This window comes from Alosa sapidissima, chromosome 4 (assembly GCF_018492685.1).
Source record: "Alosa sapidissima isolate fAloSap1 chromosome 4, fAloSap1.pri, whole genome shotgun sequence".
Classification (NCBI taxonomy): domain Eukaryota; kingdom Metazoa; phylum Chordata; class Actinopteri; order Clupeiformes; family Clupeidae; genus Alosa; species Alosa sapidissima.
In genome coordinates this window covers 18,162,134-18,168,314 of record NC_055960.1, presented here as the reverse complement: position 1 = coordinate 18,168,314, position 6,181 = coordinate 18,162,134, and positions in this window count along the sequence as shown.

The window sequence follows — 6,181 nt, the reverse complement described above, 5'->3', positions numbered from 1 at the left end:
CTCACACACCGTCTGATGCAAGATTTCCAAATTTAGCTGTGTATTTGTGCATTTAGCTGGGGGGACGGGGGGACGCTACACCAGGCACGCAACTGAAGTGTTCCATTCGCGGCGCATAAAAACAAGACTGGTGTATTTTTTAACGTACGCACCGCTATCACATTCCATTGATCATAGTGGAAGCTAATTGTTGCAGCAGACCAAATGCGATGTAGCCCCCCTTTTTCCCCAGAACACCATAAAACATGTAAACATTTCACAGACAATGAGAAAAAAAATCCCTTCGAGGTGTGTATAAAAGACAAATTCCCACAAACTGTTGATAAAAGGGTACCGTTTAATGCTGAACATACTAGAGCTGATGCACAGCCTGGGTAGGGAATGTACAGGCAGTCATCAGCCTCATCATTAGATCTTTCCTTAAAACATTCATATACAGTAGGTCAAGTGCTGATTGTATTTCAGTGTTATAATCATAGCCTATGCAAAGAAAGGCTGTGCAAGTAATGCAAGTGTGGAAGTGGTGACGAGTGAGCAGGACCCCTCTCAGTAAGGCTGTTTGGTTATGAACCGGTAGAACATTGTGTAAGCGGCAATGGGTTTGTTAGCAGGAACACTGTGACGCCGCTCCCTGGGAACATAAGAAGGGAAAATGGTGGTAAGATACCTACACAATAGTAGTTGAAAATGGGTAGGTTACACAAAAGGGGAATCTGTGTGTGGTGCCAACTTTGAACACTGACAATTAACTAAAACAAAAGCTATCAACATGTCATGCCATTGTGAGGCTTCTACCATCTTTGTCCTACCTTGACTGTGAGGAAGGCCAGGTTGGAGAACTCCTTGATGAAGCCACAATCTGTTGGCCACCACCACTGAAGTAGCTCCAGGTCTGTCGCTGCACCTGCACCTAGGTTATATAATATTTCAACAATAAACACGTTACCATAGTCATGGTGGCCTGGACATAAACTGCTTAAGGGGAGATAAGCTTGCCTGTTGTTGGAGGGAATCGACAAACCACTCAGCACCAAGGAAGCTGCAGACCATGTCGACATCACCATTTTACAGCAGAATGCGGTATTTCTGTACAGATGTACATGGTGGCAGAAGCACAATTAGATTTGCATACCATTTGGTATACCATATGCACTCATGTGGCAGTTGCAGCTGTGTGTCCCCCATAGGTCATAGCTTACTTTGTCTGGTTCTTGTCCCATAAAACTCACACGTTTCCTCAGAAGCTTAAGGTAGCCTACTCTGTTTCTTCACATCCATGTACAAGAACTTGTAGTTGTAGTGCACTTCAGCACTGCAAAAGCAAACAAAGTATAAATAAAATGTGAACAAGCATAATAGAAGTCAAAACATTCTTGCTGCAATGAGTACTTTTTTGAATTGGTAAATGTAATGTAAGAATGTAATGTAAGAATGTAATTCTTTGGCAAGTAGAAACATCCTACATGGTCTGAAACTTTGTATGTTCCTCATAGATTCTATTACTGTACAAAACTACCAGCATCCCAGGTCACTACAGTGCTAGTTGAAGCACAGGTTGAACCTTTACTTGAAAACTTCTATATTCACCTGCATATCTGCCAGTTGAGGGCTTTGGGAGAGATGCAGAGCAGCCTTGACATAGGGATTGTTCAAGTAGACCACAGACGGTGTAGAGTTTGTGCTGGGAGGGTCAAGCCTCACAAGGCCTTTTCACACTGCCAAAATCGCCGCAATTTTATGTACCAGAATCGCGGAACGACTGTCCCTTTCACATAGACCGAGGCGGAACGGCGGGACAAAGTGTCTTGCCAAATTTACTACCAAGCCCCCTAGACATTTTGCCGAGTTTTTTCGTTCCGGCACCAGTGTGAATGGGTCAAGGCGGAAAGGGGAATCTTTATGCTTTGATGCTATGTCCAGCCCACTTTTATTGCAAATAAATCAAAAGCAATAGCAGAGACAGCAATTATATCTTTAAATTCCCAAAGTCTCCAGTCATTTAATGCCTGCTAGAGTTGACTGTAGCTCGGAATGCAATCGGTTGCCATAATAGGCTATCCTAAAATCCAGCGATAAAACAAAGCATGAACTCATGAGCGTCTGTCTGCCCTAGGCCTATATGTATATCCTCCTCTGACTGTAATGCTTACAGATATCTAGGCGATATTTGTAACATTTATTTTGTATTTGGCCTGTTATAAAATCATGTAGGCCTATTGAACAATTTAAACACATTGTGAACCCCAAAGTTGGAGACATGCATATAGACATTGCTGCAAATTTAAAACCGGATTACTCTGGAATGGCTAACTGTACAGGGGAATGCTTTACACCTTTGTGTTCGGTAAGGTCTGCTGTTTATTCTGATATTTGGTTTGTCATGTGTTGAGGAAATGTTCGCGAAGTATTCCACCAAGATGAATGGGTAGGGAGCAGAAAATATGATTAAATTAAAGTTACTTTTCTCGCGAACCGTTTACCACAACTAACCACTAACATTGTTTAAAAGCTGAGAAAAAAGCTCTTTCGTGTGATGTCTGTGATGAATAGGCTACTTCGCAAGTAGTTCAGCAAATTTGGGTGGGACAGAAATACCTTTACAGAGCAGCAGCTCTGGCCATATCGGCTCTGGCTCACATGATGTAGGCCTACATTGCTTTAAATGCATTATCGCTTCAACACGCGAACAAGAAAGGAAAGAAAAAAGAAACCAATGAGCTTATGTCGCAATTTCCGATAGGCCCAGGACTAGAGAAAAGACAGCTATGGTAACCAGTAGCGGCTCCTTGGTTGACAAATAGGCGGGGCAGAGTCTGATGATCAAGTTTAGGGGAAAAAAGCACACTAAGGTCGGTCCACAGAGATTTTGTTCATTTTTACGGCTTTCTTTCTTTCTATGGCTATGAGCGAAATCTGGGGAATGGAATCCGATAATGTTGGCACTTGCGATCAAAACACCATTTTTTTCATGCATTATGAACCTATGGTTAACCTACTTAATGTTATTTTATTGGGTAAGGCTATTTGCACCCCTGGTACAATTAGCAGTGTATGCTATTCATACCCTTGTGCAATAAGAAGTGAATTCTATTCTAGTAGAGCGGCTAACTAAGGCCAATTTGGCAAGAATCGTGCAAATTATGATACAAGCATGAAACTTGGTAGGTATGTGCTTATGACCAATACAATCAAATCTACCTTATTGGCCACTTGAAATGGTAGCAATTTTCCAAGATGGCCGCCAAAAAAGACTCCAGAAATTGATTTATTGCATAGAATTGACCTAGCAAATTATGATACAAGCATGAAATTCGACATGTATGTGCTTAAGACCAATACAATCAAATCTACCTGATTGGCCACTTGAAATGGTGGCCATTTTCCAAGATGGCCGCCAAAAAAGACCCCAGAAATTGATTTGTTGCATAGAATTGACCTAGCAAATTATGATACAAGCATGAAACTCAACATGTATGTGCTCAAGAGCAATACAATGAAATCTACCTGATTGGCCACTTGAAATGGTGGTCATTTTCCAAGATGGCTGCCAAAAAAGACCCTAGAAATTGATTTATTGCACAGAATTGTCAAAGCAAATTATGATGGACGCATGAAATTTGGCATGGATGTGATCAAGACCAATACAATCAAATCCACTTGATTTGCTACTTGAAATGCTGGCCATTTTCCAAGATGGCGTCCAAAAAGACCCAAGAAATTTGCAAATTTCAAATGTACAAATTGCAAATGTGGTGTAAATAATTGTTCACGCTCCTTAAATATGTTTCCATAGATGATGAAGTGATACAGATATTAAAATTGTTCCACAATGACAAATAAGCCACTTATGACACACAAATAGCATGAGGATAACATGTTAATAATGCCAGTTCTTAATGTCAATGGAGGGCGTTGCGTGATGCCACCCCCCACCCCCCCAATAATACAATGACACTAATATGCTAATAACGGCAATTCATGGTTTTCTCGATGTTGCTGTTAAACAAAAGATGCGTGTACACCAGAAACAACCTCAGCTACCAAGTAGCCAAGGTCGTTGAAGAAGCTTTGTCATGAATTCGCTTTTTTCGCTCTGGACGTGACATTGACATGTTTGATTTAGCTAATTACATAACGGCTCTGGCTTGTCAGCCTGGGACATTCGAAGATAAGAGCATTCCAATTTTTTTGCCGAACCGCTCATTACCATCATATTAGCTGACTTTTAATTGCTAAATCGCTTAATCGCTCTGGTCGCCCAGATGGGGCGCTCCCGGCGAATTCACTTTGGTCGCTTTATTCGCCGACCCTCCATCGACAAATAATGACTTCCGTCTTTCCGGTCGCATTTGGTTTTACATGCAAATAACAGCGGTAACAGTTATTAACGACAAATAAGCCCCTTATAACACATTGATAACATGGTGATAACATGCTAATAATGACAATTCTTGATGTCAATGGAGGGTGGTGCGTGATGCGATACCATTGTGGTAATAATATGCTAATAACGGTAATTTATGATTTTCTCGATATGGGCGTTTAAAAACACTAATAACGTGCTAATGGTACTAACGGTAATAATATGGTAATAATGTGCCGCTCACTATAATTTGTGCTCTCTGCGACTGTCCCCACAATTGCCCCAGAGTTAGAGAACAAGGTGACCTGAGTGAATCAATCAGCAGTGGTCCAATGTCGCTGTAAGTGGCTAAAATTAATTCTGAATAACCTCAGTGGCTGGTTTAATTCAGATAGTTTTGGTCTAAATATTGTAAGGATATCGAGAGTTATATACAGTACATATACTCAAATGTAAAACGGCATATAAAGTGTAATTTGTAGTAGGAGAGTAGGCTACAAAGTAGGGCAGTAAGAACAGACAGGAATATTATATATGAGGCATACTAGCATTTAAGTGTTCTGTGTAACCACTCGGAAAGCCTGACTGACCGCAACGTCAAAAAAAAGTTTGGTTTGACTAACTGTAGCAACATTGCCCTTTTCCATGCTCAAGGTGAGGGTGGGTAAAGAAATATTACATCTTACTTGTGACATGGTCAGAATAATCAGCAATTGATATTGATATACTGCCACACCACTCATCAAAGGCATTTTCTTCTTCTCCACCTGCTGTATGTGTTTGCACAGCTTTGTTAAAACAGGCTTACATTGTTGAAAAACAAATAGCATTTTTATACATGTGCGTCTTTCTGTTAAAATACCTACACTAAATTCTGAATCACATTTTGCCAATCAGCCTAAAACGAATTGAAATTTAAATAACCGTTCCATGCATCAATTAATTCCAAAGGGTGAAATGTTGATGGTGTTTTCTTAAAAACACATTTGAAAAATTGCCCACATTTGCTGTGAAATGGACTGTTATTTTTCCATGCTGAGATACTTACTGCCATATTTTTCTTCTTGGCATAGAGTTCTTTGCCTTGTTACAGTTACCAAAAAAATGCTCATGCTCTGTTATCGCCTGCTCTGGTTGTACAGTCGTATTTTAGATAGGCAAGTTGGTGCATGGCTCTGTCAGTCCTGATGCTGTTGCATACGCTGTCTTCTATTGTCCCTCAGTGAGATTTCTAAGATTAATTTAGCCCTTCCAGGGTTTGTAGTCTTTGTACATAGTTCATTTGTGAAACACTGAATCTCAGTTATGTGCCTTTTTGCTTGATTGAATTTCCAATGACTTCATCATAGAAGGAAACAGAAATGTAGTGAATGTTAACATTGATTTGGGCCACATCTGCTAAATTAATTGCAATTAATGAAGTTCTAGTGTCTTATTTGGTGGCCATCTTTAAAAATGGCTGCCATATTACATTTTCAAGTTGCAAATGAGGTGGATTTGATTATATTGCTCTTTAGCACAAACACACAAAATTACATACTTGTATCATCATTTTCTTGCTCACTCCTGGGCTAAATTCAGTCTTTTGGCGGCCATATTGTAAAATGGCTTCCATTTCAAGTGGCGAGTCAGGTAGATTTGATTGTATTGTTTTTTTAGCACATTCATGCCAAAATTCATGCTTGTATAATAACTTGCTTGATCAATTCTGTGCAACAAATCCATTTCTATGGTATTTTTTGGCGGCCATCTTGGAAAATGGCCGTCATTTAAACTGGAAAATCAGTTAGAATGTATTGTGTTGGTCTTAAGCACATA